Below are 23,662 nucleotides of genomic sequence, written 5' to 3'. Positions count from 1 at the left end.
CTAAAGTTTCCCCTGCACATCCTATACATCTGTTCCATAGGGGGGAATTGTGGTGGTTTTTGGAGTACCCAAGATGGCATCACCTTGTTACCTGCCACCCCACTCCCAGCTAGAGAGAGAATGGCTTGTGCTTAACTGGATATTCCGCTCCCTGACCACACCAGTCTGTTAGCCACCAAAACAATCTCCTAGCCCTCCATTATGGTTTGCAGGTTAACAGTGTGTGCACCCCAGTCCATAAGCCCCTTTGAAGAGCTCCCCTGTGATACCCTCCCCCTATCACCGGTTGCTCACACACATCAGGTTTGCGATCCCTAAAGGGTCTAGATTACTTGTCTGTCTGGAGCTGATCTTCAGTTCCATGTAACGTTACAGTGAAAACAGTCGTAAGTTTAGTCTCAAAGATTGACGTTTAAGAGCGACTGAGTAAGGATGGGGCTTGCAGGTTTAAACTAGCATCAATGGTGGACTCTCTGTAACTTGAAATATTTAAATCATGATTTGAAGACTTCCATAACTCAGCCAGAGGTTATGGGTCTGTTATGGGAAGGGGTGGGCCAAGGGTCTGTGGAAGGAGGTCAGAGTAGATGATCATGATGGTTCCTTCTGGCCTTAAAGTCTATGAGCCCGAGTTGCATATAAAACAAAACTGTAACACACACCATCAAGAGGTTTAAAGTGAAACTTCACAGGCTAAGCTCCTGTCTAAAATAGTCTAATCTCACTCAAGTCATCATGTGTTTCCAACCCAGGCTGGTTCAGATCCTGTTTTCATGAATATAATTGCACTGATCAATTACAGGAGCAAGATACATGTCTTTTTGCCTTTCCCAAAATTCATTGTTCCCAATATCAGGATGACAACCCCACCTCATATTTATTTGCTGGTGTGGTGATTTCACATCCTCATGATGACTGGGTATGCAAACAGGGATTCCATTGTGTTGGCTTACAATGCTTATTTGATGTGTGAACCGAGGCAGAAAGCTGACTTGATGTCCTTTGTCCAGCAGAAACCTCTTTGTCAACGCTGCCTTGGACATAGACTCTAAAACATATTTTAAGTGAATGTACTTAAATATCTGTATGTCTCACAATGATTGAGGACCTAGCAACCTCACGTGACACTCTCGGATAAATACTCTGAAAGCCATGTGTTAGGTGTGGTGAGTTTGTCCAGCCTGTCAGGAGTTACTGTTACAGGACCATGAACACATGGCCAGCTGGCACTGAGGGGTTCTTAGGTCACAGGAATATAAGAACTCCTTATACTTTTAGAAAATTCTGCTGTGTCGGATTTGGGGAAGGACTGGAATTGTCCAATCTCCCTAGGCAGACTTCAAGCTCTGATCTATGGTAGGTCTCACATCAGGATATAATAGACCAGTGGTAGAGAAGAGTCTCACTGAGGCATTCCTGTTAATTCAGAGCCAGATCCTCAGTACAGACTTTATATTGTGGATGTAGCAAAGAGTCCTGCAGCACCTTATAGACCAACAGATGTATTGGAGCATGAGCTTTCGTGGGTGAATACCCACTTTGTCGGATGCATGCATGCCTGCATGCATCTGACAAAGTGGGTATTCACCCACGAAAGCTCATGCTCCAATACATCTGTTGGTCTATAAGGTGCTGCAGGACTCTTTGCTGCTTTTAAAGATCCAGACTAACACGGCTACCCCTCTGATACTTGACACCATGCAAGGCACTATATTGCAGATGATTCCCTCTGCCGGAGGGGAATCCTTGAGTAACATAGAGCAGGAGTTCTGCATGGCTCCTATTTCTCCACACTTCTGGTAGGAGGTAGCATGAAGGGGCATGTCTTAAGCAGGCAATCTTCAGTTAGTGGACCATATGGGACCAGTGGTGTAACTAAGACCAACACAAGCTGTTCTGGGTTGCACTGGGGGCTGTTCTTTTCCCTTGGCTGGCCAAAGATCAAGGGGATAGAAAGTGGCTTAGAATGGTCCATTGTCCTCTCTCTGCTGGGTGCGCACAGCTGAAGATCTGGCCTGCTGCTCTAATCTGCTACTTTCCCTGAAACAGTACAGTGTGAAACAACCCACAGTCAGTAGTGTTTGGTTTTTTAAGCCTCAAATTGATTTTGTGAATCAGTATTACCTCAGCATTTGCTCTTCTGAAACTAAATGGCTTGTTTGGCTGATATGTTCCCTCCAGCGTGGAGGCTGCAGAATTGTTTAACTCCCATCGAAATCCTTCCTTTCAACAACTGAGAACAAACACACAGGACTTCAATATTTGCCCGGCCTGTGATTTGAATATCTCATTTTCTACAGTCTTTAATGTGTCATTAAAGCTGCATGCTGGAAAAGGTAGGTCTGAGTAAGAGGGCAAGGATTGGAGCTGGGTCTCAAAAGCAATTAATAGCATTTAAGCTGCTACACCATGAAGTAACACCGGCATCATCCCAGCACCTTCTGGAATGATTTTTCCATACTCAACGATCACTGATGATGTGTGTGGGGTGTTTGATTTAAAAAAAAAAAAGTGGGTGAGATTCTGGGATAGCCCTTAGCTGGGCATTCAGGGGAGAAGGGTTCTTCCTTGCTTATTGTCTCCAGATGTGTGGCACCCAGAAAGGGGTGGAGTGGGGGTTGAGCCGTAGTTCACTCTTCAGAGCTGGCTCGGTGTGCCACTGGGGATACTTCCACTTCATTTGGATTTATTTTTTGTAGGGGGGAAGGGAGACTAAAACATTGAAAATTAAAAGCAAAAGAAAAGGTAACTTTTCACAAGCAGCTCAACTGATGTTTACTGTGACTCCTACTGTCAGAGGGCTCCTGTTACCCCTGTCCTGGGGCAGCTGGCTCTGTTGTAGTTTCTGGTGGATTGAATTAGCTTTGGAATCATATTGGTTGATAACTGTAGTGCGTCACCTTCCCCAGGTCTCTGTCCACTTCTACACGTTGGAGATTTGATGTTACTAACCTCTGACATGCAGACTTCAGGGACATTGTTCTTTAGTTGCCGGGTGGTTTTCTTATGTACTTCATGATGGCTTTCCACCCTGGAGCCTAGAGTGGTTGCCCATGTTAACTCGGGGACAGAAGCCCAAACCCTCACCGAGGACTCTTGTGCAGGTAGACCTCACTAATGTGGGGAGTCCCATCAATGAGAAGACTTGCATGAGTAGAGGTGTCAGGAGCAATGCCCCAAAGAGAAGGGTGTTCAAATATAATTCAGCCTTCTCTTTGAGTTATTTTATGAACCCTCTGTGTGCGATCACAAACTCAACTTTCTCTCATTGCTGATGTACACTTGGGAATACTCATTCAAGACAGCAGAGCAGCAGCTCTCCTATCCTCCTAGCAGCATGAGATCTGAAGTGGTGTGGGTGGACTGTCTTCCTTTGCCTTTTTGCAGGTATTATTAGGTGTAATTGTGTTCATTTTGGAAATAGACTACTCCTTCCTCTCAAAGATATGGGAGAGTTAGAAAGTGAGGACTGAATGAGTGAATACTAACAGGCTTGCAGCATGCTATGTAAAAATGGCATTGCTCTGCAAATTAAGCATGCATATTTTGGTGCACACAGTACCGTGAGAGCCAGGAAGGTGACAGTGAAGTGTATGCACAGAAATAGGAGCACAATAAGTCAGGGCCAGGCTAAACCCAGAAATCTGGTCTTCTGAAGCTCAATTTAATAAAATTATTTTCTTTTTCTGGCTGTGAAAAATCCTTTGCACACCTCCCCATCCTGAAATGGAGAGCAGTTAATATATATCATTCTTAGCAAGGGCCTCTCCAGTTTAATCAAAATAAAATATTGCCATATTATTCTATTCATTTTTATTCTGGTCCTTTACACCACATCCCCCTCACTAAGGTATCTGAGCTTCCCTGAAGGTTGGCTCAAGAGTCAATCTTTGGTGCTAGGGCTCATCTCTACTTACACATTTCACTGGAAGAGTGAGGATATGGTATTAAAGGGCTCAAGTTTAACCCTTAATGCCTTGAGTTAGAAATATTGTCTGCTAACTGCTGCTTCAGTCTATAATCTTACACTACTCAATTACTGTGCACCTTAAGCTCAGGAATCTGCCTTAGCATTTAACTGCAGGAAATGCTGAGTCCTGGTGCTGTAGTATTAGGTTTTCGGAGCACTTTGTCAGAAATGAATACAGAAGTTACTCTTTAAGGGCAGTGAAGGGAAACAACTTTTGCTTAAACTTTTTGTGTGTGGAATGCAGCATCTATGGGTGAGTGCTCAAATTAATTACTGTTACTGAACAACTTGTAATGAAATTGCAAATTCAGCCATGCAGCTAGTGCTGTGACTAGCAGCAGCAAAAAACTAGGTAGCGTTACCAAAGAGCAGCGAAAATAAATAGCCATCATGCAAAAGCATCAGAGTCCTTACAGGCCATAAGGCAAAGTCATAAAGTGTGAGCATGCTCCTTGAGAGACTTGCCATTGGTAGGGGAATATTAAATTAAACTGCATGTGTCATTAGTGAGAGGTCTTGCCATGCAGGGTTTCTGTGGGAGAGATCAGAGCTTTCTGCTAAGAGTCTGGTGCCTCTGCTTCCCTCACTCCTGGGGCAGTGGTTGGGCTGTAAGAGCTTCCACAGGATGATTAGGACATTTTTAGATGCTGGGTGTAAAAGGATTCCATATTTTACAGGGAGGCAAGCTTATAGCACAGAGAAGGCCTGGACAATCCTTCACATGATGTTTGGGGCCAGATCCTGAAAATACTTTATGCAGCTTAACTTTATTTCCCTGAGTAGTCCAACTGGCTTTCGAGAGCCTACTTGTTCCCTGTGTAGAAGGGATGCCAGTCTATTTATTTACCAGTTCTGTGCTAGAGCGTTCCTCTCTCTGACAGTGTTTGTACAGACCATGAATTCCTATCCTTGCAAGAGACTACAGCTGGATTTTCTAAAAGACCTTTCCAAATACTAAGTGGAAATTATAATAGGATTCACTCTCTTCTTAGGAATTGAAGGAACAAAATGGACACCGTGTAGAATCAAGCACATGGGTTTATTACGCACAGCCCTGGCGGAGTGTCACTTTGCTTATTAGGCTCAGAGACACTGCCAAACAACTGATTACAATGGATTGTATGGATTTTTCATGAGCGGAGGTAAGTGACGGAGTTGGTGGTCCCGAGCCCCTGGATAGGTCTAGCAGCAAGACAAGATAAGCAGAGTAGCCAATAGTCAAAGATTATGTAATGTCTCTGCCTATAGTGTCAGGTTAGCACATGACATATTATTAGTACATAGGTGTATACATTGTTTAAAGGAAAAAAGTATATTAGTAGAATATAATTTGAATTCTGACTTGGGGTCCATAGGAATGATGTAGCCCTTCTGATTGTCCAACAGGTGCATACCTGGGCATTAAAACAAAAAGACATTGAAAAGTTATATGGCAATAGAAATTGTCTTTCAAGTTGCCCATTGTGCAGACACTGGTATCTAGGAGGGAGGATGTCATATCTCATACTGACATGCTTGAACCTCTTCCATGAACTCAAGGTTGGCGTGGGGGGAGAGCATGGCTATCTCCTCTTGCAGAGGAGTGGACCCAGACATCAGGCCCCTTTCATCCTTTGGTCTGTTTGCAGCTTCAGCTAAGAGTGCCAATTACTGCTCCCCATCTGGTGTTTTGCTGACCATGTTTATTTTGGTAAAAAAGCAGGGTTGTCTCGTTTGTTCTGCTTCTCTTAGCTAATATTGTTCGCTATTTGCTGGGCGTCTTGACCAAACTCTGGACTTTAGGCCTGTAAAAAGAGCTGACCCAGCCTGTATTAGGTTTTTACATAAACAGCACATGGATTTTTGGCCCTTCAGGAATCCAGTACCAGTCTTTACCATAAGGCAGTTACAGGGACGCATAATTAATTTCAAAATTCCTTTTTATGAATAACTCCAAAGACAAACAGTTACAGCACAGCAGTTACTATGCACCCGAGCTAGACTAACATCAGTAAACTAAGATTTGTTATTTTCCTTTAAAATGAAGAACGTAACACAGGGCCTAACTGTGTATATTATGATGTGCACACACCCCTACGTTACTGGGACTTCTGACAATCCGCGATCTTCTGCTTTTCTGTAGGCTCACCCTGGTATTATAGGGAGAAGTAGATTAAAACAGTTATACCACATAACCAATTGTTTCAGCATCCAAACTACTGAGCAAATACACCACTTCACATAAAACGTGATGATTGTTAGAGCTGTTAAGCTCCCCCATTGTCTCTGGTTCAGTGAGGCTGTACACGTGAAGGTATTTGGCCTCCAGTCTGTATTTTCCCCACTCTCAATCCCACCTGATTTCTGTAAAATGACAGGAAACCGTAGTGAGATCCAATCCACAGCTCAGTCTGGGTTACCGCAGCAGCTCTATCGATTCCCCCAGGGGGGAGGCTGGATCTGACTGGTGCTCACACTGGGGGCCAGAACTCGTACTGATTGGCCAGGCGCTTCCAGTCTGTCCTTTACAAAGCCTTCCACCCCCCCCCCAGCTTTAAAACCACTACTGAGCATGGCTAGCACCTTCCTGGCCTCCCTCGAGTGTGTGTTGAAAGAGCGGCTGCTTCTTTGCGGTCGCTCAAGGGGCTGCTCTGCCACCTTGTCTGAGAGAAGTAGCAACAGCAGCTGTAATTGCAGCAATATGTGTTTTTGGTGGAACACCACGAAATAAGGAAGAAATGAGGTTTACAGATTCACCTGGGTAAAGTTTAAGCTCCTGGGTGTTTGTAGGATTGGGGCCCAGGTTGGTGTTGCTGAACAAATGGGTTGGTTGTATGCGCAGACTAGATAGGAAACTATTAACCTGGTCAGGTATGATTACAGCCTTGTCCTGGCTAGGGATTTCAGTCATCAGAATAGCTAAAATCATGGTGCAAACCCCTAGTGCAGACAGGGTAAACTCCTTGTAGCCATAATTTGCCCTTGTGCAACTTATCCCTGCGTGAAACAGGTGCAAATCATGCCTTGTAGCTGCTTTGCCTACCTATGCTAGGGGTTTGCCTTGGTGCGGCTGTACCGATGGTTGACATCGGGACAAATCTCCCAGAGTAGACGTTAGATTCTGCAAAAGGATGACGGGCATTGCCAGCTATCTTCATAACAAAAGTCACATGACACCATCCAAAAGCTGACCTTGCTAGCCTGGATGGTAATTGGAGGCTCTTTGCTGATGTAATGGGTCCAGTCCTGCAAAGCCTTGCTCAGGACAGTTGAGGTTTGGGGAGAGTGCTCATGTTAACAAGGGCTGCTCATGTGCCTGAGACTTTGCAGGGTTGGCTCCTCTGTTTCAGAAATAGCTGAGGCTTAAATCACTCTTGGCTGCATTCTGAAAGTCAATGATTTATTCAGTACACGCTGCACCTCCTTAGTGTAACATGTTGACCTGCTACAGTAAACAAAAATGCTCCCCATTTTCTTTCACTCACACACACACACACCCTTTGGGGATTTCCTAAGCACTTCATCAGACAGCGTTGCATACATATCTTTCCCTAAATATATGGTGTGATGTGAGAGATTGGACATTTTGGAGAGAAAACAACTTCCTTGTGAAGTTCTTCTCCTCCGAGCCATGGCTCAGGAGAGCAGAGAATATTTTTCAGCCATTAAACACAAGAAGAGGATTATTAATGTGCAGATTGTGAGAGGCGCATCCCAACTGTAGACAGAGAAGAAAACAACGCCAAAAGGAAAATCAGCTGAGTGGGTTAGAACAACACAGCCACACTTCCAAAATGATCTCAGAGAATCAATGATTTACGTTGTACTGGGTGAAAAACCAATAGATTAGAAATGTATGGAAGTTTATTAACTATGATGCTGATCCTGCTGGTGGACGTCCCAGGTGGGCCCAAGCATTTGCGCAGAGGCCTTCAGAAATCAATGAGACTGCATATGGCCAGAGGAGTCCAGTCATATGGGTCCATTTGCCCAAGCAGAATAAATTGGAATGTTGTGCACTTTAATCCATGTTCTTAATAATTTACAAAACCCCAATTATTACACCTAAATTCCATGTAGCGCAAGGAGACGACATCTAACACTACTATTCACTGGAAGATTAATGTGCTATATTAGAATTTCCTACGGAATGTGAGTTTCTTCTTTCTGCCTCTAAATTTTCCATGGTATCAGTAAGTAGAAGAAGATAAAAGAAGATGTACATGCAAAGAATGAAAATGCAAATCAAAAATGAAAGGTGAACTGTGAAGAGAGTTAAAACAATGACAGGATTTTCTTCTTTCAGGAGCAGATGAAACTTTAAAAAATGAATGAAAACTGGGCTTGAGATGAAATGAAAATTTAATAAAACATAACAGCAGGCAAATACTTTTTCCTGAGGTCTGTATTCTACTGCAAATCCCTCTAGGAATAAATGTGCTTATGCAGCCCCTAAATTTATGTATGTAGGAGACTCACAAGCTCTCAGAATTGCTTGGGCAAGTATCCCCTCCTTTGCCTCTTTGCTTACATTTTAATTCTCATAAACCAGACTGGGTGCTATTAATCAGCACCAGCACAATCATCACTTTTTAACCTCAAACTTCTGGTTGCCACTGAGCATGAGAACCTGTTTGGAAGCATTGTTCTTCAAAGAACTTAGTCATCGGATTGCCTGGGAAGCCTCATTTCTAAGAATGAAAGGGTGAATGGCAAGCAGCTTGGGACCAATTCTGACTTAGTTTACCCAGGTGTAACCCACTTGGGGTTGGATCCATGTGTGGGTACAGAATTGGTCCCTGTGAGTCTGTTTCAGCTGAGGGTAAACAAGTGGAGCTCTTCTGTCTACTTATCACAGGCCTAAAATGGTCCCAGGCTGTCTGAACTAACTTTGAGCAGTAATTATTAAACCTTTCAACTAAAGGTACTCCCCAGTCAGAATATCACTTGAAGACTTTTCTTTCCCTCTATTGAGGCGTTTAAAGAGACATGAGCATGAAGACTTCTTATAGTACGGGATTCAAGTGCTCATTGTTAAAGACAGTATAAGCATCTGTGTACACTGATAGATTTCCATTGCCTTCATTATCACAGATTTAACAAGTAAGCACTAAATATTAAGACTGTTTCTAGCTATAATGCCAACCCTAAAACTTAGTGCAGTTGAACAATAGCACTCTGTTGAGCAAATGTATTGAAGGACAGTATGAATTAATTTCACGTATCTCATAATTTGTTTAGCAGTAGCGATGAAAGGCTCCACTCAAGATCATGGACCTGCTGTGCTAAGGTGCAGTACAGATGTATTGGAACCCAAGGCACTTCCTTGCCTTCTCCCTAGCCATCAATAGTTGGCTAATTGCTTGTGGGATCATAGCAGAAGGGGTTTGTAAGGTGGACACTTTAATCCCTACTCAGCAAAGCAGTTAAGCACGTGCTGAAGTGCTTTGTTGAATGGGGCCCTCTGTGTATAAGGACTGTCACAGAGGAAAGCATGATGCCTGCAGTGGGAGAAGTGAGTAAAGAAGTGATCCAGGGTTGGTATCATCGGGATGATGTGATAAGAGACAACAGCAGGTGAGAGCTGAAGTACTGATGGGCACAACTGTGAGGGGCCGTGAGGGTGAGGAGAAAAACATGGTGTGGCAGAGAGTGAGGAAGGCAGTGGAAGGACTTGGGGGGGGGGGGGGGGTTGAGGTGTTCCGAGTGAAGGGCAGGGAGATGAGCTTTTCAGCTGTGTGCTGTTTTGAGGGGTGTGTGGGTGCGATGGAGGAAATGGGCAATGTCGGAATATGATGAGTGTCAAGGGAAGTAAAGATGTAATTACGGGCACTCCAGACCCGAGTGGTCCCATTGAAGCCTCTGGGTGTGAGTATGAGTGGCTGGATCAAGTGCTACGTTTGTAAGGCAACTTGCTTGCTTGACATTTCTCACCTTTTCAGTGTAGTCCCAGTTCTAGACACACAAGCCCCCAGTCTACCTACTTGGGTCACTAGGCCTGTTGACATCAATGGGGTTACTCCCGTAAGTAAAGGCTGCTCATATGAGTGAGTGTTGCAGGATCTGGAGTGTCACAAACAACCCATACAAACTTAGTGGCATAAGAACCTCTAAAAAGCCCTTACAGCCAGTGCCTTTGGAGGTCTGTTAGGAAAATGGCGTGAAAGGTTTTTTTTTTCTTCCCTAGCTGTTGAAAGCTAGGTCATAAAGATAAACTTTCCTTCAATAGCTATTAAGTTGCATCACTGCAGGTGTCTCTCACAGAGTGTTTGCAGTGGGAGTGTATGAGGAGGAGGCTGTTTGATTTAAAAACTCAACTTGGTAATTAATTTTGGTATTTATTGAAATAGCATTTCTTACAATGTCCAGAGAAGTGGAAATCAGACCAAGTACATGTTATGATGCCATGGATCTTTAAAGGTTGCTTTGTATTGATCTGTTTTAGAAAATTACATGGTTTCAATTTTTGTTGCTTCAAAATCTAGACCGAAGCCTAACATCTTCAGAACCGCCTGGGGTCTGATTTTGATCTGCATATACTGATGTAAATTCGGAGTCACTCTGAAGCCAATGGGCTAGTTTTACATTGGGGAATCTTCATGTTACTTGTAGTTCTCAACAATATGAGAGCAGATTCAGTCCCACTAAAGTTAAGCACTATAACAAAGCTGTGTAAGAGATGGGGATGAAATAAAAAGAGTTGGGAAAAACGGAATAGGAAAAGTTCTGTTTGCTCAAGTTATTATGGCTCCCTGATTTATCTTAGTGCATTGACAGATATACACATTTCTACAACCCGTCTTCTAATCCCCAGCTATTTCTTGTGCTGGCTTGCAGTTTTACAGCATGGGAGGGTTTGTCTGTAGCTGTTGACTTCGATAGTAGCACCCAGTGAAAATGCTCCTCATGTGCCTCAGATTTGGTGAGCATTGCTCAACTGTATTCTAGAGGGATCATCGTACAACCTCTTGAAACAACATCAGAGTCTTTATCAGAGGGGTAGCCGTGTTAGTCTGGTTCTAAACATCTGTTAGTCTTTGCTGCTTCATCAGAGTCTTTGAGATTATATAACTGCAAAAAGGGTCTAATATCTGGTTTGATCAGTTTACCTTCAAGTTTCATCAGCTGAGTTAATAACCAAGGTGGATGGTAAAGAATGAAGTAAGTGGCCTTGTTTCTGTAGAGTTCTTTGTCATGGTGAAGAGGTTTGGGGGAAAATAACCTTCAGAACTCTGATTGCTTTGGTATCTACAAATCACTCCTGGTATGGCTTTGATTAGGCAAATGATGACCTGAGACTTCCATTTTTCTGCTAAACAGTCTTTGTTTTATTACCTCAGTCTCTTTATCCTCCTTCTCACCCACTGTTGGTTTTGTCCATCTGTTATGTCCTGTGTGATGCCTAGATTGTAAACTCTCTAGGCCTGCGACTGTTTTCTTTGTTTGTGCAGCACCTGGCACAATGGGACCCTGACCATATCTGGGGTTCCTACATGCTTAAAAAAACCCCAAAGGGCCACACTTCAAGGCTGATTAATTATGCTTACTACAGTTGAGTACAAGTTGCAAAACTTAGATCTTCATTACACTTTGGGGCATTCCGAAGTGGGAGTCTGGGTCAACCCATTAGAGATTTAGGGGACAACTGGGCATTTCAGGTCCAAATCTGGCCTTCATTGGAGTTTAGGAGTCTTTGGGTTCAGAGTTTTGGTTTGGACCCATCTCTGCTCTCTTGGGGGAGCTCAACGGTTGTCAGAGTCAATGGGATGTTGGCTCCTCTTCCTGCCAGCTGTGGCTTTAGGAGGCTTTCTGATGGGAATTCCGTTCCTTTCAGACACTCCTTGCCATAGGGGGGATGATCGGGTTCAGAATGCTGAACTCCGGGGCAGACAACACTCTTCACAAAAAGAGGAACCTAACCTGAGGCTCATCTCTTAGGACAAATTTTTTTCAAAGCCCTAACTTAGATGCCTAAAGAAGAGGCCTGCTTTCCAGTTGTGCTGAGCACCCAGCAATTCCTACTGCAGCTGCAGTAGGAATTTTGAAAATCAGGCCATTTATTTAGGAACCAAAATATCTACATTGGGCCAATATTTTCAAAAATGACTAGCGATGTTGAGTGCCTCATTTCTTAGGTACCCAACTTGAAATACCTGCCTGGGTGCAAATGTCTTAAAAAAAAAAAAAAAGTTTACCAAAGCAAATGTATATGTCTGCCCCATTATGCCCCCCTCTATCCCCACATGTAAGCCATGGCACTCTAACATCTCCAATGTTACAAGGCTGTAATGGTGCTTGTCTTAGGACACTGACTTGCTTGTCTCTGCCTATTTTTTAATCTTGCCAGTGTTATTGCAATGGAAGTTCTTTTGGCAGGGCTTAGTCACTGTTAACAGTTAGTTCAAAAGGCTTCTGCCAGGATTTTTCACACAGTCCTAACGCGTTGTCTTGTATCTCATTATATGTAGCCAAAGTGGAAAACATGTTTTGACTAGGATTGTAGTTGCCACTGGCAATATTCATGACAAGCAAAACAGGACAGTTCCCCTGCACTCGCTAATACCTGCTATGTTGAGCACTTCTGATAAACATCAAAGCACTGAGCATGGCTTTAACACAGCTCTTCAGAGACCGTGGGGACCTGGAATGTTTGACATCTTTTCCGCAGCTGGCACGGCCATCAGAACATGGAACCAGCTATAAAGTCATAGTGCTAGGATGCTCTCATGGATTGGATAGGAGATTAAAAGGTCAGTCTTGTTTTACTCACCTAAGTAATCCCATTGAAGTCAATGGAACTTACTTGTGTGAGTAAGAGGTCCAGGGTTGCGTTTCAAATTAGCAGGCCTAATATAGACTCCCAGTATTTATGGCAAGTAGGCTAAGACTCAAGTTTTTACAGAGCATGATCTAATATTAAAGCGAAGCACGAGCCCATCACTGAATGTGGGAAGCCAAGGAGCAGCGAGCATCCCAGAAGACTTCAGACCATATCTAAACTGGGCCAGTCTTCTTTTATTTTACAAGAAGCCTGAAACACCAGTGTCTTCTGTCTTGGCCTATTCGGAGATGCATAGCGTTCCAGGCCAGAAAGGGCCATTAGATCACCTAATCTAATCTCCTGTATAACACCAAGCTACAGCATTTACTCCAGCTCCTCCTGTATCAAGCATAACAGCCTGGGTTTCTCTGGAGGATATGCTTTAGTTAGGCATTCAGTCTGGGTCGGAAGATGTCAGAGATGGATAATCCACCACTTCCCTTGATAGTTTGTGCCAATGGTTAATTACCCCCCTCCCCCAGTTAACAATGGCTACCATATTTCTAATTTCGGATTTGTGTGGCTTTAACTTCCAGCCATTGGTTCTCATGGCTTCCTCTGCTAAATTAAAGAGCCCTTTAGTACCTAGTATATATATTTTTTTTTCTCAGGGAAGGTACTTATACATTGTAATCAAGTAACCTGTGATCTTTTTATCCTCTATCACCCTCTCACTCCCTGAATCTGTTTCCAAAGACAAAATAGTACTTATGGTTGCTCCCAGCCCCTGGGCATTGCATCCACAGGTGCCGACTTCCTCCTTTCCCCGGGAGGTGTTCAACCCCTACGCAGCCCCAGGCCCCGCCCACACTCCACCCCTTTCCCCAACCCCCCACCCCGCCTCTTTCTGCCCAGTTCTGCCCCCTCCTTGGCACATGCCCTGGCCTCGCTCCTCCCCCTGTGCCTCCTGCATGCCACGGAACAGCTGATAACAGGAGGTACTGGGAAGGGGGAGGAGGAGTTGATTGGTGTGGCTGCCAGTGGGCGGGAGGCACTGGGGGGAGGAGGGGAACTGGCTGCTGGTGGGTGCTAAGCACCCTCTAATTTTTTTCAGTGGGTGCTTCAGGGCTGGAGAACCCACGGAGTCGGCACCTATGACTGCATCATCTACACACCAGTGCTTGATTAAATACAGAGCAGAAGGGTTGATCAGAAAGACACTGCCAGGTGTCTCTGAATCTTGTCAATTGTGGACTGAAGTGAAAAGTGGGGTCTATTTCTAAGGTCTTTAGCATTAATCTAATTCAAAGAGAGAAGCTCACAAGGTGCAATCCCTGGGATTCTCAGTGAAAGACAAGATCTAGATGGGTCGGGGTCGAGCCCTCTCTGTGCATAGGCATAAGCAAACCTATTCAAGAGCTCATATCCTTCAGTGCAGTGGGCAAACCTGTATGTGTGAAATCTCTGGAATGACATACTTCCTTCATCTCTACTAGGTGCTTCACAGCTCTGTTAAACTCCTGGAGCACACTTCTATCAAAGAAAAGAGGGCACGTGATTTGGTGCTATCTTGATTACTTAGGCCTGGGCTGCTCTTAAAAATTTAGGTGAACATAAATCAGTAAGTGATGTGAAAAATCCACCTCCCGAGTGACATAGCTATGCTAAGATAACCCCTATTGTAGATGCAGTGTGGTGGCCAGAAGAATGCTTTGGTGGGTGTCCTTACATAGATGGGGAGGAAAAAACCCCTTCCATTAGCCTGGGCTGCGTCTATACTATGGGATTATGCTGGCATAGCTACAGTGTCATAGTGATGTCACTATAGTCCCTGCAATGTAGACATGGCCTTAGGGTTAAGAGGTTCCGAAGTATGAATGCAAGAACTATCCTCTGGAAATTGGATTTGCATTCCTGAGCTCCTCTTCAAAGAGCACTAGCCCCCTAAAAATCCAGGCCCAGATCCTTGGGAGATGTAGCTTGGCTGGTCAATGGCTTTAGTGGCTAGTGCAGTTTTTAATCTCAAGCATTTGAATAGGCAGTGCATCCTCCTGATAGCTGTGAACTATGACACCAATTGGTTAGAAAAACCCCCTGTGGAGCAAGAAACACTTACGGGACGGGTGCTCCTAGACCATTCCCTGGCCACAGCCAGCTGACTCTGTAGGAAGACTCCACCTTTGAATTGATCCACATTTCTGATTGCAGGTTCTCGTATCACTGCTATATCATCAGCAGTTTAGGCCACTTGGTACCTATCTGAGTCTTCAAATATCTCGATATCTGGTAAAATACATCATTGCAATTACAATGTCAGGTCAATGGCACCATCTGCTGATGTATTTCAAAAACGAACAACTAAACTGGCATCTTCAAAGTTTAGATGACGTAAAAGCAGCTGCAGAGCACCCTCGCTGGACTGCTTGCAACCCTGCCCTGCAAGAGGGCTATTCACTCATAGGTGTGTGTCCACTGCAGTCCGATGTGTTGCTGCAGCACAGGCAGATATACCCTGGCTAGCTCAAATAACAAGAGCGGTGAAGCTATGACATGGGCTAGTTGCTTGGGTACATACTGAGGCTTTCAGACGGGGCAGTGCATCCCATGGGGGAATGATAGCTCAGTGGTTTGAGCATTGGCTTGCTAAACCCAGGGTTGTGAGTTCAACCCTGGAGGGGGCCATTTGGGGATTTAGCTGGGGATTGGCCCTGCTTTGAGCAGTGGGTTGGACTAGATCTCCTGAGGTCCCTTCCAACCCTAATAATCTATGATGCTAAGGTTAGCTGAGCTAGCTTTGATCAAAGCTAACTCAGGTGAGTCTGACTGCAGTGTAGACATACAGAAGTGAGCCTGACTGCTGTGTAGACACATGCTAAGGGACAAGCTGGTCATGGAGCTCAGACTGTACTACTCAACTCTCCCTCATTAGGCCTTTGTTTACCTGTCACCTAACTCTGCTCTTATCTCCCTTTTTAAATGTTGTAACTGCTGAATCAGGAGAAGGCAGGTACAAAAAGGTGTTCTAAAGTAATCAATCCTGTATCACTGTGCACTTCCTGCCCAGCAGTTTCTCTATGGGTCTCATTATGGCTCTTGGTCCCACACTTGGCAGATTTGGAGGGATGCCCACAGCTAGGTACAAGAATGGTTGGAATGAATAATCCTGAAATGTCCTCTACAGCTGATCTCTCCTAATTGGGCTAAATTGTTGCAATCTAAAGGGTTACAAGGAAAGGTGATGCAGCTGCAAGAGCTTTTTGTTTTGACTCTATCAATAGTGCCATCAACATTCAGTGGGCTCTTGTGGGTGAGAGAGAGAGACCTCGTGATGTCAGGGGAAATTACAAGAGAGGGGCCTACACCTGGCTACCCAGATGGTCCAGACTGCCAGAGTCAGTCCTGATAATGGGAATGCGTTCCAGGGTCAAATGGAGAGTGAAATGCAGTTTTCCTGTTCTCTAGGGGAAAAGTGCCTGCCACAGCACAGCTGCAGCTCTCCTGGCATGCTTTGCATATGGGAGGTGCCATTGTACAGTACAGGAAAGGGGGAACTCATGGAATTCATCACAATCACAGAAGAAGATATCATAATAATGGGATCCTATTAAAACTAAATCCAGAATTGTATATGAAAATGATTAGGGGGCTGGGGCACATGACTTATGAGGAGAATGAAGGACATAAATTCACACCATGTAGAAGTCAAGCATAGGAGTTTACTACGCACAGCGCTGGTGGAGTGTCACCTTGCTTATTAGGCTTAGAGACACTGTCAATCAATTGATTACAATGGAATGTATAGATTTTCCATGGGCGGGGGAAAGTGACAGGATAGGCAGTTCCACACCCCGGGATAGGTTTTGCAGAAAGACAAGATAGCACATTAGCCAATGGTTAAAAGGTTACATAATGTCTCCGCCCATGGTCTCAAGTTAACATTTAATTAATACTTTGATAAAATGTTATTAGTATAAAATATATATGTTGAATTCTGATTTGGGGTCCATAGGAATGGAGCAACTCCTTTGATTGTCCAACAGGTACATTCCTAGGGGTTAAAGCAAAGAAACAGTGAAAGTATATGACAATAAGGATTGTTTCCTTTATGTTTTAAGGCAAGCATTGGTCCCTGGGAAGGGAGGTGGAAGGATGCCATATCTTATACAGACATGTACCAACTTTTCATAAACTCAAGGTTGGATCTGTGGGAAGAACGTCTTCCTACAGAAGAGACTAACACAATAGGAACAGGGATTTTTTGTTTGATTTGCAACTCTGAATAAGACACAATTATTCAGTTATTGCTTTAACATCTGGCATTTTTACTGACCAAGCATATCTTTAGCAAAGGCAATGTTATCTTGCTTACCCCAGCTTTCTTTTACCTGATCATTATTTGCTAGGCCCTTGGTCTCTTGACCAAACTCTGGACTTTGGGTTTGGAAAAGAGCTGGCACAATCCATATACCAGGTTGTTATATAAAATGCACATGGATTTTAACCCTTCAGAGAGGCTGAGGGAACTGGGCTTGTTTAGCCTTCAGAAGAGACGAGTGAGGGGGGATTTGATAGCAGCCTTCAACTCCCTGAAGGCGGGGTTCTAAAGAAGATGGAGCTCGACTGTCCTCAGTGGTGGCAAATGACAGAACAAGAAGCAACTCAAGTTGCAGTGGGGGAGGTCTAGGTTGGATATTAGAAAAAAGCTATTTCACTAGGAGAGTGGTGAAGCACTGGAATGGGTTACCTAGGGAGGTGGTGGAATCTCCATCCTTAAAGATTTTTAAAGCCCAGCTTGTCAAAGCCCTGGCTGGGATGATTTACTTGGGGCTGGTCCTGCTTTGAGCAGGGGGTTGGACTAGATGACCTCCTAGGTCTCTTCCAACCCTAATCTTCTGATTCTATAATATATATACATAGAAATTAAAAAGAACATAAATGAATTAAAGCATATATAATCACTATGCCACTTGCCTTTTCCCTTATTTTATCAGCTGACCATGCATATAGGGCAACTGCTCAGATCACAGATAGTGTTAGTTATTAGGAACTTTTCTATTTTTTGAGAGGTTGTAGAAAATGGCATCTGGGTCAGAATCACGGAAAGCCATTTTTGGACTCAACTGGCAATATGAATTACTAGGGCTGTCAATTAATCAATTAACTCACATGATTAACTCAAAACCAGGGCTGGCTCCAGGCCCCAGCACACCAAGCACGTGCTTGGGGCGGCACGCTGCGGGGGGGTGCTCTGCCTGTCGCTGGGAGGGTGGCAGGTGGCTCTGGTGGACCTCCCACAGGCATGCCTGCGGAGGGTCCGCTGGTCCCGCGGGACCGGCGACCGCTAGAGCGCCCCCCACAGCGTGCCGCCGTGCTTGGGGCGGTGAAATTGCTAGAGCCGCCCCTGCTCAAAACATCAACTCAATTAAAAAAATGAATCCTAATTAATTGCAGTTTTAATCACACTGTTAATAATAGAATACCAATTTAAATTTATGAAATATTTTTGGATGTTTTCTACATTTTCAAATATATTGATTGCAATTACAACACAGAATACAAAGTGTGCAATGCTCCCTTTGTGTTTTGTGTTGTAATTGAAATCAATATATTTGAAAATGTAGAAAACATCCAAAATATTTAAATAAATGGTATTCTATTGTTTAACAGTGTGATTAAAATGGTGATTAATCATGATTATTTTTTTTAATCATTTGACAGCCCTACAAATTACAATGTAAAAAACGGGGTGGGTCTTCCACCTGTTCTGAGTCACAGGGATAGAGGTGGTTACATTTCTCAATGCCATTGTGTATTGGCTTTCTAAGTAAGCTGTCTGCATAGATTGAAAATGGAGAGCTCCTTAACTTGTTAAAAAATCTGTCCAAATAGCTGGTATACACAAGTCTTTTTAACAAGGAGGAACCAAGGTGACATATTTGTTATGGAAACAACTGCCATGTCTAGTTGCTTATTGATATCCTCTTATCTCAACTTGATTAGGGATTTCACATTTTTAAACTTAAATCTAGTCATTTCCAGTTCTGAGAAGCCTAGAGAATGCAAAGAATTTTGAATATACTCTAACCACTTTACATGAAAAAGCCTTACTGAACTTTTCCTCTAAGCATAGGTGTGGCAAACATTGTGGATGCCTGGTATGAATGCAAAACTAAAAATTGATGTTATGGTATTGGACTTTGGACAGAACAGAATTCATGCCTGTCTTGGTTTGAAGAAGAAGATGGGATTACTTGGGAGACCAAGAATCTTCCTAAGAAACTTGTTTTGAATCACTTCCAATCCCATGGGATCATTCTACCCCCATCTCTCTGTGACATACCAAATTTGAGAACTTAGAGTGTTTGAGGCCAAGGTCTGGTGACATTAAGTTGCCCCCATGGGTCCAGGTGAAACGTAACATAGCTTGCGTTGAATTTGAGACCTTCTCTTTTGTTACTTGAATGTTTATCCCACAACTTACTTTGTGAGACTCGGATACCCAGGTTGGGGAAGAATTAACTTGTCCAATATATTCTCCATCAATCCTCTGTATATGCAATCTCTGTCTCTGACCAAAATCAATTACTTTAGTTTTGGAGGAATTTATCACAAGCCCTCCCATTGACAGTATAAACCAAATGCATTTAATAAATGTGTCAATCCTACTGTTTGATGATAGAATGATATCATTTGCATTTAATAAGACAGCCATAGGCTCATTAGTGATTTTAGGGGGAAAATACTGATCTCCTTTCAATACTAAAACAACAACATTAATATACATGTTAAAAAGAAAAGGGGCTAATAGACAGCTCTGATGAACCCCCTTTGTAATTGGGACGCAATTAGTTAGTTCCCCTTCAAGCCTGTGCTAATCTTGGCCTCCGTTAGTCTGTGATGAGCTCTTAAAAGAAAAAGTTAATACAGCTTGTTCTTCAGCAAATCATTTTCTATTTTCTGGCCAATCCTCTATTCTCCCCAAAAGATGTCTAGTATACATTGTCTTAATGTCCAATAAGCTGATTGGGTGATAATTTCCTGGATCTTTATCCCTTTCTTCAATACAGTGGGATAATAATACTGGTAGATCACCCTGAGGGAGAAAATCCCTGTATTATTTATATTGGAGAAATATTTAGCTGGAAGAGGTGCCCACCAGTTAATATTCTCCTTAAGCACTTGTGTAAAATCCTCCATGGGCACTTTATTACAACATTGTTGATCAATATAAAAACTCAACTTTCTTACTGGATATTGTGGGCCATTCTGGAAGGGAACAAGGGATGAAGTCTACCAGGCTGGTTGCGACAAAGTTAATACGTAGCATATCCTCCTAAAGTGCAGAATAATATCTTCCCTATGCATGCTTGGGGATCAGAGGTTCAACATTACTCTTAATTTTTCTCAGAGCCCAGTGCTACCAGTTTCCAAAAAATATATCAATTTTTCCATTTTGGCAGCAGATTCAGATTCTCTCCCAGCACTATATGATGCTCCAACTTTTCCTTTTCCAGGAGTATTTTAAACAGCTTTCTAAAATTAACTCGCTCTTGTATGGAATCCTGTGAATTTTCCTTCCTTTCCTTATCTTCCTTGCTATAACGTGTAGCTGTTTTTTACAGTGAAAACAATCTGCATCATACCAAATTCTTTATCTTTCAAAGGGTAAAAATAAAAGTTTTGGGTGGTCAGATTAACCTGTTTTTGTATATTATTTAAAGACATCAGGAGATAGATTGACAACACTAAGATCTAAAAATTGATTTTTTTTTTAACCTTAGCAAATAACTAAAGGGGAGGTTTTTCTTTAGTTTTAGATTGTAACCAGTGAATTTCACTTAAATGGCCTCACATTTAAGGCTTCAGAATTAGAAGTGGAATACTATCTAACAGGGATTGACCGAAGACCTGGGGCTGGAAGGCAAAAATTAATCTATAGGTTAATTTGGTGGTCACTATTGGATTTAAAGGCCACTGAAAAATTAGAAAAACAAAGCCATCTTAAAACTGGGACTGCAATATAGTCAATCACATTACCTCCACCCCTGTTAGAAGGGGGAAAGTGCCCCACTGTCTCCTCACCACCACTACCAGTAAACCCTCCTTTCCTGGATCTATCCAAAATCGCTGAATATTTCTGGCCTATTGAATTTATTACTTTATCTCTTGCATTTCTTGAGGGAAAGCAAACAACCTGTCATTGAATGTACCATATGATAAATTTCACATTTCCTTATCTTCCGCACCCACTTGAGCATTGAAATCACCTAAAAGAATAAAATTTGCCATTGGACAAGTATCCATCAACATCTCAATAAGAGATTCTAGCACTGCCTGTAAGGGTTTATTATAATGGGGGAAGAGGCAAATAAGCTTTCAAAGCAATTAAAATGTTATCCGGGAAAGTGATACTATAAGATTGAAAATCAGGATTATCCAGAGCTACAATAAGAACAGCCATACTGGGTCAGATCAATGGTCCATCTAGCCCAGTGTCCTGTCTCTGACAGTGGCCAGTGCCAGATGCTTCAGAGGGAATGAACAGAACAGTAATTTTGAGTGATCCTTCCCCTGTACTTTTTCCAATTCTAATATATGATTTTTGAGATGAGGCAACCAGAAGTGCAGGCAGTATTCAAGATGTGGGCAGACCATGGCATTATGATATTTTCTGATTTACTATCTGTCCCTTTCTTAAGGGTTCCTAACATTATGTTGGCTTTTATTGACTGCAGCTGCACAATAAGCAGCTGTTTTCAGAGAACTATTCACAATGACTCTAAGATATTTCTTGAAGCAACAGCAAATTTAGACTCCATAATTTTATATATAGAGAGAGTTGGGATTATGTTTTCCAATGTGCATTACTTTGCATTTATCAACACTGAATTTCATCTGCCATTTTGTGGCCCGATCACCTAGTTTTGTGAGATCCTTTTGTAGCTCTTTGCAGTCTGCTTGGGACTTAACTATCTTGAGTAGTTCTGTGTCATCTGCAAATTTTGCCACTTCACTGTTTACCCCTTTTTCCAGATCATTTATGAATGTTGAATAGTACTGGTCCCAGTACAGACCCCTGTGGGACACCACTATTTACCTCTCTCCATTCTGAAAACTGACCATTTATTTCTACCCTTTGTTTCTTATCTTTTAACCAGTTACCAATCCACGAGAGGACCGTCCCTTTTATTCCGTGATGGCTTACTTTGCTTAAAAGCCTTTGGTTAGGGGCCTTGTGAAAGGTGTTCTGAAAGTTCAAGTACCCGAGATTGACTGGATTAGCTGTGTCCATATGTTTGTGACCCCCTCAAAGAATTCTAATATATTGGTGAGGCATGATTTTCTTTTACAAAAGCCAGGAGTGCTGGAGGCAGTAGGAGGTGTGTGTGTGTGTGGGGTCCTTGTGTTACCTGCGGTTCTTTCAACCCAAAGCTCTTGGGAGGTGGCATCAGGAAATAAATCAGGGGAGACACAACTGACCAACCGATAGATGGCTGGCACAAACAGGACAACACAAGAGTGCTTTCACTTAAAGCTAAACTTTACTTAGTCTCAAGCACTTACACGTGTCCGCAACAGATTAGTAAAACACCCCCAACCCTTGATAATTACCAGAGCTGAGTGTGGCTCTTGAGTGAAACAGCAGCAGGCTTCCGGTAGCCAAATCTTCCGTCTGCTGGTGGGGACTGCAAGAAGTATCCAGAGGGAGAGTCCAAAAAGAGTCCCCAAACGAGTCCAACTGTCTCAAGCTTTTCCCCCTTATTTATACATTAGTAATAGAATGACATGTCCCTTAAAGAAACCTTGTTAAGCAAGCACTTCCAATGGGCAAGCAAGAGGCTCCTTCTGATTATTGATTAACCAGGTGTGGGTTTTTCCAGAGTTTGCAGCCTTGAGACCCCAATAGACATTCCTGAGGCACATCCTGCTCTTTTAAAATGCATCAGCAACTTCAACACAATTCTTATCAGGAAAGATGCGGGGTCAAGCTGCCCTTTCTGTGGCACCCCAAAACTCCCCCCTTCTCCCTTGGTCAAGCTGAGACTGCTGAATGGCCAATTTACAGCTTGCTGACTAGGCTGCCTTTAATAATAAGCCATAGTGGTTTCAGGCACTTTACTGGTTTGCCAAAAGCTCCCCGTACACTTGAGCTGGGGGAGCAAGGTGCAGTCCTCAAGGGGCACAAGGATCTGCCACCACCTACGACTTTCAGCTCATCTGGGGGCCACTTCCTTGCTTTGTATGCCCAGTAATGCACAGGTGTCGGTCCTCAATAATCTGCCAGCACCTCCCCACTGCTCCCAGCCGGGGTCTCCTCTCTCTTGCTGGCCACGCTGAGCAGGAGTTGGGACCAGGAAGCTGCACCACTCCCTGGATGCACCCACTCCCAACACCGTCACTTGCCCTGTTGTTCAATAGTCCTCTGATCCTCCAGGCCCACAATAATAACATCTTTGCATTTAATACAATGGACTCCAAAGATACTTCAATTTGATTCAATAAGGTTTTTCAAGGATATTGTAGGAAAATACCATATCTGTGTCACACGCATATACAGCATCTTGTAGTGCTGTGCTCTATATTGTGTATGCCAGGATTCATGAGTCATTTAGATACAGAGTGTTCAGTGAGTGAGGCATGGTCTCTCTTTCAAACCTGCCTCAGCTACTGTGCACTGTCCAAGATGCAATGTGTAATGACATTTAACACTAACGCTTTGTCTATGAATCTATGAACTCCTACTGGACCAATAGAAAGACTCCCACTGGCTTCTTCAGTAGTTGGCTTGAGCCCCAATGTATGTTCATAGATTCCAAGGCTACACAGGACCGTTGTGATCACCCAGTCTGACATTCTCTATAATACAAGCCATAGAACATCCCCCTAAATAATTTGTACAGCAGATTTTTTAGAAAAATCCAATTTTGATTAAAAAGTTGTCAGTGATGGAG

At 43.2% G+C, this 23,662-nt stretch overlaps 2 long non-coding RNA genes across 5 annotated transcripts in view; one reads left to right on the top strand and one right to left on the bottom strand.

Moving 5' to 3' along the window:
* The window catches only part of LOC120405325, a 155,743-nt gene that overhangs the window by 6,000 nt on the left and 126,081 nt on the right, over positions 1-23,662 (top strand). Inside the window, exon 3 of one of the 4 annotated variants that reach the window (XR_005598501.1) lies at positions 2,735-2,851. The exons of the other annotated variants lie outside the window; for them this stretch is intronic. This is a non-coding gene — a long non-coding RNA (uncharacterized LOC120405325). Of the gene's footprint in view, positions 1-2,734; positions 2,852-23,662 lie in introns of those variants that run through there. 4 annotated transcript variants of the gene reach the window in all.
* Positions 5,071-6,587, bottom strand: LOC120405326. Its single transcript, XR_005598502.1, has 3 exons — positions 6,307-6,587; positions 6,048-6,099; positions 5,071-5,364 (listed from the first exon to the last, which is right to left on the bottom strand). It is a non-coding gene; the product is annotated as an uncharacterized LOC120405326 (long non-coding RNA).

Source organism: Mauremys reevesii, linkage group 4 (assembly GCF_016161935.1).
Source record: "Mauremys reevesii isolate NIE-2019 linkage group 4, ASM1616193v1, whole genome shotgun sequence".
Taxonomy (NCBI): Eukaryota; Metazoa; Chordata; order Testudines; family Geoemydidae; genus Mauremys; species Mauremys reevesii.
This window is presented reverse-complemented; position numbering and strand designations above follow the sequence as displayed.